Source organism: Sarcophilus harrisii, chromosome 1 (genome assembly GCF_902635505.1).
Source record: "Sarcophilus harrisii chromosome 1, mSarHar1.11, whole genome shotgun sequence".
Classification (NCBI taxonomy): Eukaryota; Metazoa; Chordata; class Mammalia; order Dasyuromorphia; family Dasyuridae; genus Sarcophilus; species Sarcophilus harrisii.
In genome coordinates, this window is record NC_045426.1 from 398,282,179 (window position 1) to 398,294,640 (window position 12,462).

General features: G+C 33.3%; 1 protein-coding gene and 1 pseudogene across 1 annotated transcript in view; both read left to right on the top strand.

Annotated features, from left to right (window-relative positions):
- Positions 1-12,462, top strand: part of ANKRD33B (ankyrin repeat domain 33B) — a 99,695-nt gene that overhangs the window by 14,272 nt on the left and 72,961 nt on the right. The window lies entirely within an intron of this gene.
- On the top strand, positions 10,749-10,863 carry LOC111718997 (annotated as a pseudogene).

A 12,462-nucleotide genomic window follows, 5' to 3' on the forward strand; every position in this document is an offset into this window, starting at 1 on the left:
TACTTGATCATTGTACAATCTTGCTGTTACTATGTATGGTGTATTCTTTTCTACTTGTTTTACTCAGCATCAATTCTTCTAAATCTTTACAGGCCTTTGTAAAATAAGCTTGTTCATCATTTTTAATAGAACAAAAATACTAAAACTTTCTTAACACAAATCAACCGTTCTTTGGTTTCTGAGCTCATACCTTCTGTATTTTGTTTGTCAACTTCCATCTTTATGGGATAGTTGCAAGTTGAATAAATATGGCTAAAATTCCTTTTTTACAAACTTCTTTACTCCTCTTGATTAGTCTGCCTTGGCTCTTCTAAGCTTTTCTATTGAGTATTTTTAGATTGTAAAGTCTTAAAGATGGTGTCAAATGAATAAAAAGGTTTATTTAAGGAGTATGTTTTGGTTGTGTTGCAGAGGGGATAAGATGGAGAAATGGGTCCTAGGCCAGAAGACTGAAAACAAGCTGCTTAAAACAGGCCTTAAGGAAAATGTAGGTAATCAGTTGAAAAGTTGGAAAAAAACTGCAGAGTTGGGGCTACTAATCTATTTTACCACACTGTGGGTAAGACTTCAGATCCAATCTTAGACACTAGCTAGCCATGTGACAAGTTATTTAACTGTTCAGTGCCAGTTTCCTCTTCTGTAAAATTAATTGGGGTTGAACTTCTAAGGGGTCATTTCTCACTATGATCCTGGTACTGAATTTCCCTTAGGGACTATTTAGTGTTCTAGATTTAAATTCAGATAATAGAGGGTGCTTCCCCCCATTGAACATGGGGGCTGTGAAATGTTTCCTTAGTAGAAATTTTTCTTAAAAAAGACTATGTGAATATGGAGAGAAGCATGATTGGGCCATCAGAACAAAAGTGAGTGGTGAGCTCCTTAATGGCGGGTTCAGTAAACAATTTTGGTTTTCCAGAGTTGTTTATTCTAATCTTGTAATGTATTTTAATTTTAAAAGCTTTTAAAATATGAGACAATTTTCCTTTTAAAAAATTAACTCTCCTTTAGAACAGTGTTGAAGAAAAATATTATTGTACTATGTTGTAGGTTCAGTTCTGCTAGAAGAAATCTTATTTATGAAGCTATATATCCAAGCCATTTTTACCTTAGAGAGATGTCCAGATGGGCATAATTGCCCATGTCTTCCAGAATGATTGTGTGTCCCAAGATTATTTTAGATAACATTAGGGATCTTGAAAGTTTTCCTGGAAAGACAAAATCATAATATAAAAATGTAGTTTTGGTTAACGTTCCACAACTATTGAATAACTTAATTATATAGAGAAATTTCTATATTTTAATTTTTTCTTCTATGGAGAATAATGAGTCCTATAGCTAGTTAGTTGTGTTGGAGAGTGTTATAAATATGCTGCTTCCATATTACTCCTTGACATGTTTCCCTTCCTCCTTTGGGGAGAAGGTAACTTATTAAGCATATGCATTCAGTGGTTGAAGTAACCTTTAAACACTACTTGTTATGGACTGATTTTTATCAGTTCAGCAGTTCAGTATCTTGTTTATACAACTAATTCAGTCAGTTGATATCATCTTTCTCTCTAAAGTACCTTTGTGGAATAGGATAGATTGCATATAGTTGGGAGGTTGTGATATATGAATGGGACAAGTTATACTTTGTCTTGGAGTACCATACTAAATCCATCTTCCTAAGGAAATGACTTTTTGTCCAAGACTTTTGGAAACGGGTTCAAAGGAAAATATTGGATTTTTAATTTTACTGAAGATGTTTTTAAATGTTTTCTCATACAAGATTTTATTTTTTTCATAGGTTATACATATATAGTACTTTAAAATATATTTCCATATTTGTAATATTGTACAAGAAAAATCAGATCAAAGTGGGGAAAAACTATTAAAAATAAAAAGCAAATTAACAAAAAGGTGAAAGTATTATGCTTCAATCCCTACAAAGTCTCCATAGTTCTTTCTGTGGATGCAGATGGCATTTTCCATGTCCAAGTCTATTGGAATTGTCTTGGATCATCATATTGCTTGAAAAGTTAAGTCTATCATAATTGATCATCACATAATCTTATTGCTGCTTAGTGTTCTCCTGCTTCTGCTCATTTCACTCATCAGTTCATGTAATACTTTCCAGGCTTTTCTGAAATCAGCCTTTTTCCTACAGCAAGATTTTAGTAAGAAGTGAATTTTCCTTATTTACTTTCATAGAAATGAGGGTTTCTCTGAATCCTAGCAGGTTTCATAGAAAGTACACAGGAAAATAAAACTGAAACCATCAGGAGAATTTAAACTAGGAGCATTTGAACTTTACTATTCCTAGAGCTCTCTATCCACTGTGCCATTTGCCTTAGTCTGTAAATGCCCCTAGACCCATTCACAATGATGTTTTAAATTCATAAAATAAGGAAACCAGTTAAGTTGAAATATAAATATAAAAATATTTCAAAAAACAAGTTCATAGAACCTAGAGTAAGAACTTCTGAATTAGATAAACTTTGAGGTTCCCTCCAGTTCTGAATCTATGATCCTAAGTTCACAATAAATTTGGGAAACATGTAAATATTTACTAGCACTCATTTATTATTCTCAATTAGCAGGTGGAGGTGGGGGGCGGGGGGGGGGCTTTTTCAGAAAAGGAATATGACCTGAGATTTAACTAGGCCTGGTCCTCCCTCTTCAGCATTTCTTGTGTTCTACCACATAATGATTTATTAATCTCTCTTTTTCACTTTGTGAAAAACTGCCCAACCAAACCTGTATTTTTCAAATTAGACAGATTAAAAATTGGCTATAATAGTAATGACAGTAGCCAGCTAGCAGTTAAAAGGTTTGCAAAGCACTTTACAAATATTATCTCATTTGATTTTTACAACATCTCTGTGAGTTAGGTGCCAGTATGATCCCCAAAATTGAGGAAACAGACTGGTGACATGACTTTATCTAGTCAGTATCGGAGGTCATATTTGAACTCGGATCTTTCACACTCCAGTTATTAAAAATATTTTTCTCCTATTACCTATTACTGTAGGTGACAAAATTTTAGAAGGGACCAGAATTAGTTGCCTAGCTGTAGCATTTAGTCAACCTATAAATATATATTTGTTCTAATACAAACTGCACTTGAAGAGATATGTAAAACCTGGGCATGAACCAGATTAAAATGACGAAATAAAAATGCAAAACATAGATAATGTTAATTTGTGGTTTTCAAAGTTAACTGACCTCCCTGAAGTTTCCTTTTGAGTTTCATCCTACTGCCCATGGCATTCCCAAATTCTTATTCAAACTCTACATGAAACTCTTCCCAGAAATGGCTCCATTTTTAGTCCTTTCCTGTTTTTTCCCCCCTTTACTACGTATCTAATTTGTTTCTTTTTCAGTTACCCATCCTATTGAATTCTGCCCTCTGAGGCCACACTGAACAGGCTTAATCCTTTCTTTAGATGTCTTTAATTTCTTGAAGAATGCTGTCACTTATCCCTAATTTTTTTTTTTTCCCTGAGTACAATACCTTAATATGTTACTCATTTTCTTTTTACATGAATTAATATATTCTTGTATGTTAAAAACTTCCTCATTTTGAATCAGGGATCACACTTTAAATATTGATGCTTTAGTAGTTAGCTCCATAATTGTGCTAAGTTGTGTGCTGTAAAATCAAGTTAGTCAATATTGTAAACAGAAACGAACTCTTCATTGGCCCTGAAGACTTGAGGGGTATTTGAGCTTTGGGTCTTGGGGTGTGTGCATGAGAGACTGGATGTTCTCACAGTGGATTTGTTGCTCTTTGGGAATTCCAGCAAAATGAAAGTGAAGGGAGTCCCGATGATAGTAACTGGTTGTTTTAACACAGGTTTGGATTTCCAAAGGCAGCACAGAGCCCCAAAACTGTGAACACGGTAGCAGAGAAGTATAAAGCAAGCCAGTTGTGGGGAAGTGCACTAAAAAGGCAGTCACAGAGACTGAACACAGTTCAGGTCTGCCGAGGTCTGGGTAGAGGGGACCACCAGAACTAGTAAAGTTGGGTGAGTTTTAATACTGTTTTCCTGGGGAAAGCCCCAGGAGCTTTGGAGGGTGAATAGAAGCCCTAAACCCTGATGATGTGGATGAAGATTCAGAGCCTGGTATTACACACTAGAATGGGGTGGGGGGTAGAGACACCTGTCTCTGTCAGAATCCTAGCAGGGCTTATTTCGGTATGGTGATTCAGAGAACTTGAGCTGATTCCAGATGCGTCTTGTTTAGCAGCGGGAAGTTGCTGAGGTCCTCACACTGCCCCTGAGCAAAGACTTAAAAGATTGACCTCGAGATTAGTTTTTTAGTGGGGGCCTTCTGCTGTATGTGCTTAGAATTATATGTATAAAAACATTGTCTTAAGTAGATAAAGGGCTGGCCTAAGAGTCAGGAAGATTAGGCTTAAATCTTACTTCTAATATGTACAGGCTGTGTAACTATGTTGTTTAACCTACCAAGGCCCTCAATATTTCTATGACTAAAAGTTACAACGAAGAATCTTTGAAATGATTTGTTGAGATTCAGTTATTTCAGTGTTGAATTTCCTACATTGTTTAAATCATTTGTTGTTGTTTAGTCATTACGATCATCTCTTTGTGACCCTATTAGGAGTTTTATTGGCAACGAGTCTGGTAATTTGACATTTCTTTCTCCAGCTCATGAAACTGGGGTCAACAGGGTTAACTGACTTGCTTAGCTTAATAAGTGTTTGAGGTCAGATTTGAACTCAGTAAGATGAAGCTTCCTGACTCCATTCATTGTGCCACTTGGGCAAAAATTTATCTATATATTGAATGACTAGGATTATGAAGAGATTAAGTTTCTATGTTAGAAAGTCATTTGAAGGCTGACTTTACTTCTTAGTAATTTAATGTCCTGGAAATCGGTGTTTCAGTAATATCTTCTAGCTAAGAGGCTATAATAGGATTAAAATGGTAGCCCAGTAACAGAATCAGAGAAGAGAAATATTTACACAAGTCATACTTGATTTCAATTCTTAAGAATTTGAAAGAGGATATTTGTATCCTCTTAAGAAGAGGAGATTAAAAAATAAAAGGCACCTTTGTCAGGTCTAGGTCTGTGACCTAACATGCTAGCACTTTTGTCTGACACATAGGTCCTCCTAGACTTTTAAACTGGTTTTGGAGGATAAGGGAACAGATTTATGTAGCTAAATATATTGGTTAAAAGGTGTGCTAGGGCAGTGTTGTGAGGGAACCTGGGATTTGGAATCAAATGGACCTGATTATTTATGCAACTTTTGTTATAAATGAAGGGGAAAAAATTGTCCCAGAGAGAGGTGACTTGCTTAATTGACACAGATAGGTTTAAGTATTAGAGCTTGGAACTCCAAATTTGTTGGGTTTTTTTCCTCTGAGTCATGATAAAAAAAGAGATTTAAAACTCATATCGTAGTCTGTGACAGAGATGTCAAATACCAATAGGCAGCACTCCTGAGTACTACCATAACAAGATTAAAATGTAACTGGGAAATATTTAATAAAATAAATAAAAAATACAATAAAAATATGTAACAGATAACATTGCATTTAAAACTAAGTCAATTTGCAGTTTATAGAGATCCTTATGTAAAAATTAGTGAGTCCTAATTTCTGTTTGATTTCGACACTCTTGGTTTATGAGGTAAGCAAAAAGCAAAGGAAAAGAAAGCTAGTAAAAAAAATTTTTTAAGAAAAATTTTTTGCCTTTGCCCTTCTGTGGAGAAGGGAGGGAAAGGGAAACAAATCATCTCATTTCATCTGTGCATAAGTTAATGTCAGGATTGGGTAGAACAAAGTAGGTGAGAATTGATAGAAGACATTACCAATAAAATCTTTAACTGTCTATGGTTTATATTTACCTGGAGAAATCAGATACTGCTTTAAGGTATTTTGAGGAATTGACAGCATTAAAGATCTGAATGTCTGAATTTATTCTGAGTTAATTGTTTTACCTGAGTTCTAATAAGTACTAGTAAGAATCCTGGTGACCACCATTTCCAATCACTCTGACCACTCTGATCACCCTTTTAACACCCTTTTAAAAAGGGACCTTGAGGTGAGCTTAATTTTTCTATACAAACATTCTTTCATTTCAAATGTTTAATAAGCAATTTCCCTTTAAGGTATTAGAGGTTTTTTTTTTTTTTTTAATTGTTGCCTTTTATTTAAAAAAAATGTTATTTCTGAATATATTGTCTTCCAAATTGAATCTTCTTTTGTATGGAAGAAAAAATTATTACTTGTTTATCCATTTTTGTTTGGAGAGAAGTTCAAATACGGAAAATAACCTGTGCTAAACAGAATGTTTTCACTTAGCCAATTTCCAGTTATGTTAAATAGCAAAAGACAAAATGCCACAGCAAAATAAAAGTGCATGGTTTAAATTTTAGATGCTTTGATTTCCTTAAACAGAACAACAAATATAGGCAGAGATACCCCTTGAGAAAATATCTTCCAGAAAAGAAGTCTGGTCAAAGGTGGTGAACAAAATCTTAATTTGGTCACTTTAAGCAAGGTGAGCTGGAATAATTCTAATTTCCGGGATCCTTCCATCAAAGTGTCTTTTATTAAGTGAAAAGTGATTAGGTCTTTGATTCAATTTAGATCTATTTTAGACAAGAGGCTGTCATAATTTTGTTAATTTCATACAGTCTTGTGCTATGTTTTCACATGTATAACTTTCCTGAAATAAATTATGGAAAAAACAATTACAGTGACCATCAACTATCTCCTAAAAAGATCCTAATCATAAGAGCTTAAAAAAAATAACAGCTTAGTGCTGTGTGAGCCTAAAAGTTGGTTCACTGGATACTGAGTAGATTCAAATCTATACTTTTTACAATCCATCTGAGGAGAAGAGTACATTTGGGCCACAAAGCAACAAGTGCTCCATACTGTATTTCTGCAGTAGATATGATAGACCACTTGAACAATTTCAGTGGCAATCTGAACTGTTGGAGCCCCTAGGCTTTTTGAATTTCTTTTTCTCCTGGAGTGTGCTAGGATTAATAAATGCAAAATAGTATTTACAATCAGGAAATGGTCCAGGTAGCAGGTCATGCCTGAGTAGTCTAAATAGAGATTTGGTTAAAGTTATTTGCCTAGTTTTCTGCAGTGGCACATGTTGTAAATATGAATTTTTAGTTTATTTCTCAGCTAAACAAAGGAAAATATGCAAAAACTCAAGACCTGCTCTGAATAGGCAGTGGATATGATAACTGCTAGGTAATGTGGTTTATATAATATGTCGAAAAAGTCTTAATACAGTTGTAAATTATTAGAACTTAAAAGACTTAGGAAATTATATTAATTGTGAAAAAGTAACATTAGAATTATACATCAAAGTACAACATAATTTGAAAATTACTAAAACTTAATCCCAAAAAGTTTTTTTTTAAAGTATTTTAAAGTTATTTATCATGGATTTACAGATAATCTATGATTTTATCATTTAAAAGTTATAAATCAAAACTTAAACCTAGAATTTAATTTTAAACATTGTTGGAGAGGTTGTAATTAAAGAAATATTGTTATAGGCCACTTTGTGAAAACTATTGCCCTCACTTTTTTGTAAACCTGCATTTTAATATATGGAATTTGCTTAAATCATAGCACAGTTTTACAGACTTAAATAATTAAACTATTAAAAACGAAGTTAGATTTCTGAAATTATACTTTTAAAGGGTTTAGAAATTATTTGCCTAACTTATCTTAAACTCTCTCTTTTTAAAGTGAAAATATCTCCTTAAATTATTTTAAAGCCTCAGGTTCAGCTTTTCTTTGCATTTGGCCTGGTCCAGTCAGTTTTCATATGGGCTAATTTCTATATGTAAACGAGTATTACTGCATACATGGAAACTGAATACATTAATATATGAGAATATTGAGGAGTAAAATAAATTCTTGATCAAGAGAATGGACAAATTTTTTTTAGATTTATTAAAAATTCTTTAAAAAGCAATATTTGCTGTTATTACAATTAAAAAATATTTTAGATAGAAAGTAATCCAAATTGTGAGTTTATCTTACAAATGAGAAATTTAGCTTTATCACTGTTTAGCTGTTGAGACCTTGGACAAGTCATCCTCAATGGATGTAGTTTCCTTATCTGAAAAATGAAGTTGAATTAGATGATCTTTTTTTAAAGTTCTTTTAAATCGACGTAACCTTTTCTTGCCTTTTCAGTCTTGTATTTGGTTAATTTTATGGTCCACCTACACCCATCTACATACTGTTTTCTTGTTCATTACATTCCATCTCTGGGCTCTAGGCCTTTGCACTGACTGTTTACCATTCTTGGGATGCTTTACATCTCATTTTCAGCTCTTAGAATCTTTAGTTTCTTTTAAATCAAGCTCCATCTCTTGCAGCCTGCTTTCCCATTGTCAACCCGTTCTCATTTCAAACTGCAAATGCCATCCCTTCTAAGGCTACATTTGTGGAATTTTACATGAGTTATATACTTTGAATATTTTGAGATTTTCCTGTAGTTCCTTAAGATAGAAGCAAAGAATGACTATTTTAGTATTTGTATTGCCTGGGGCCAAAATCTTTGTGGGGGAGGCAAAGGCCAAGGATTATACTTTCTGTTTATAGGATAATATATAGCAGTCCATATGTAATGCAGAATACTGGATTTGGAGTTATTAAAACTTCTGTTCAAATTTTTCATTAGGTACTTCATTAGATACCATTTGGTTACAGGCAATTCCCCAATCCTTAGTTGCCATATCTAAAGTAGGGCTAATAAAAGTAGGATTATTGTCAAAACATTTTACTCCAATATTGGGAAGAGGGAATGGAAACAAAAAACATTTAGCATCTGTATGTTATTATGATAAGTGCTTCACAAATACTATCTCATTTGATCCTCACAACAACTTTGAGGTAAGAACTGTTTTTATCTTAATTTTGCCTCAGGAAACAGGCAAATAGCTGTTAATTGACAGCTAGTTTAAACTTGGATCTTTTTTAATCCAGGTCCAGTATTTTATCCACTCCTCTACCTTATCCTTATCAAATGAAGCCATATTTTAAAAAATTACTTTATTATTTATTTCACTAAATATAAAATAAGGAAAAAAAAGACAATAATAGAAAAAATTCTTTTCATGAGTGTTCTTTTGTTCTTTGCTTCTTTGTAGGTTCTTTTTGTTCTTTGCTGTGCTCTCCCTTTTTTAAACCTTATTTTTTTTCTGCTTTTATCCTCCTTCCCCTAAGCAGGTTACAGTTAAGCACAGATATATTTATATGTACATATATAGATACACACATTCACACTACTCACAGATACCTTAATGTTTTATTATGTACTTAATATAGTACCCAATAGACTATATATACACACATACATAAGGTTACATGCATACGTACCTACATATACTCGGGCATATACACACATACTTACCCAGATATAAACATGCATCTAAAACAATATTAATATACTTGAGATATAATGTATATTTTATTCAATTGGATCTTTAAGTTTGACTTTTTCATTGATGTTAGAAAAAGTCAAACTTCAAACTTATTCAATCAAAAAACTTTTTGCCTTGCTTTACTTATCTATGGGTCTCCCCCTTTGTCTTCTTTCCTTACCCTTTGTTTCTCCCTTCCACATTCTTTTCCCCTTATTTTTTTAAATTTTGGAGAGTGTTGTTCCTTTCATAATATATGTAAAATGAAGTCTTATTAAGGCACTTTACTATATTATTTTTATTAAAGTTTCGAAAGGATCTTAGAAATTATCTAATATAATACCTTCTATTTCAGGCAGGTATCTTCCTTCAGTAACAATTTTCATAGTGTTGCAATGATGAGAAATCCAGTATCTTATAAGTGGCCCATCCTAATTTTGGATTGTTTTGACTTGTTAGAATGTTCTGTCTCTTGGTACTTTATACTTTGAACTCAGACCTAGAGGCGGCCTTAGTTCTATATTCTGTTGATAACAGAATAAATCTAATCCAGATGAAGTTTCCTTGCCACTTGAGATTTCTCCGGCATAAACAGCTGTTCTTCATGAAATACTCTATTCATTTCTTAATTTTTTTAAAATTCCGTAGATTGTCCTAAACTTTGTCCTCCTTTCCTTAATTTCTACATCCATAGTAAAAAACGTGGTTTAACATCCTTCATATTCCTTTTCGAGAGAATAGCCTCTCTGATAGTTTTCTATTTTTTTTTTAATTATTTTTTGTCAGCAAAAATTTGCCATTTGTATCTTCTACTTAAGTCTACCTTCTACTCTCACCCTCTCCCAGTTGAGAACCATATAGAAAAAAAATCTCATTTATAAACTTGTAAATCAAAACATTCTACATTTGTCATATTTCAAGAAATCCATCTTATTTTGAGTCCTTTTTACCCTTCTATCAGGGGAAGGGTAGTTTGTTTTATCATTAGTCGTCTGACAGATTATGACACTGAATAGAGTTGTTAATTTTTTCAGAATTGCTTATCTTTGTCATATTACTGTCTTTGTATTGTATAAATTTTTTCTGGTTTTGTGCACTTCACCCTTTATTGGTTCACTTTAAATCTCCCTAGGTTTCTCTGAAACATTTCCCTTTGTTTCTTATAACACAATACAATACTTACATCACTTTATCACCATAATTTGTTCAGCCATCCCCCAATTTATGGGCATTTCCCTAGATTCCCATTCTTTATTACATCAAAAAAAAAACTATAAATATTTATGTACATCCTTATGTGTAATTGTTTTTCTTTTAGGACTAAATCCTCTCTGTGCTCCCTTTGGCAACATATATTCTGAAATTGGAATGATAGGGAGAAGATTAGCATGGTCTTTGCTCAAAAATGACATGCAAATTCGGGAAGGACTAATTCCTCCCTTAATTTTCCCTCCCTCTAATTTCCCCTTTCCCCTTCTCTTTTCCTATTATTTCCTGGTTGGATATAATGTATTTTTATAGTCCACACTGCATGGGTGTGTTCCTGTGTTTCCTCCTTTGACCAGTTCAGAAAAGAGTGAAATTCAAGTGTTCCTGGACCCAGGCCCAGAGCTAGGAACTTGAGAATTCAAATCCACTTTATGATTTTACTAGACATTTGACTTCAGGCAAAATACCTAATCTGTTTGCCTCAGTTTGCTCTGTTGTAAATGGTGGTCATAAAAGCACCTACCTCCCACTATTGTGAGGATCAAATCATATTTGTAAAATGCACAATTCAAGGCATATAATATGGTAGGTGCTTATTAACTTCTTGGTCCTTCCTTGTTTGAATAGATGTCTACTGATCATGTGAGGTACTTTTTCCTAACCTTTCCTCCCTAATCTAAGTATATTCCTTTTCTTTCCATCATCAAGACATAGCAGAATTACTACCAGGCTCTATTTAAATTAAACTCCTTTGACTTTTGATGATTCAGAAGGGACATATAAGCAGTTTTTCCTTGGTTAGTCCTTTTTCATTGTTTTTCATGTTTATAATTTTTTAAAATTTCTCTTAACTCTTGTATTTGACCTACAGAAGTTCTACACAGCTCTGGTCTTTACATCTGAATGCTTAGAAGTTTTTTGGTTTTTTTGTTTGTTTGTTTTTATCATTAACAGTTCATTTAAAATCATGTAAACTTATTTTATTTTATTTATTTATCTATCTATAGATAGATAAATATTTCTTCCATGATGTTTCACAATTTCTGTTCCTCTATAATGTTTGCTAAATAATGAATGCTTCTGACCATGGTAAATTTTTTTCTTTCTGGATGTTTGTGGTATTTTTTCTTGGAACTAGAAGTTCTAAATTTTGACTGTGAGTTTTCATTTAGGGGTTCTTTCAGGAGTGACTAATGAATTCTTTGTTTCTACTTTGCTTCTTATTTCTAAGATAAGATTTCTTAAAATAGGATGTATAGACTCTTTGATTCAGATCAACAATTCCTAAATTTTCCTTGATGTGTTTTCCATCTCTCCCTCTTCTCTCTTCTCTCACATTTTTTTTTTAAGTTGACAGACTTTTTATTTAATGTTACAAAAATATTTAGTCAAAACAGACCAAAGCCAATGTCATCCTTGGCTCCTTGTATTCTTTATTTGCTTTCTCTTTCTTATTCTCTCCTCAGCTGGGGCAGCTGGGTTAGAAGGAGCAGCACTAGTTGCCGAGTCTGGTCCATCAACTCCTACATTGCAGATGAGACTTCCAATGTTCAGGGCCTTTGCTAACATAACAGTCCAGGCCTGAATGGTTTAACATTTGCTCTTGCCGCTTTAGTTTGGGCATTAATTAATTTTATACTCCCTGACGATAATCTCATGAAGGATGAGGACAAAATAGATGCAAGCAAGCTTGGAGATTGGAGATAAAAGAGAAGGTTGTTTGTAGTGGTGCTAATCCCTGGCTGAAGTGAGGGTTCACCCCCCAATACTGCCTTAGCTTCTTTTTTTTAAAAATTTATTATAGCTTTTTATTTGCAAGATATATACATGGATAATTT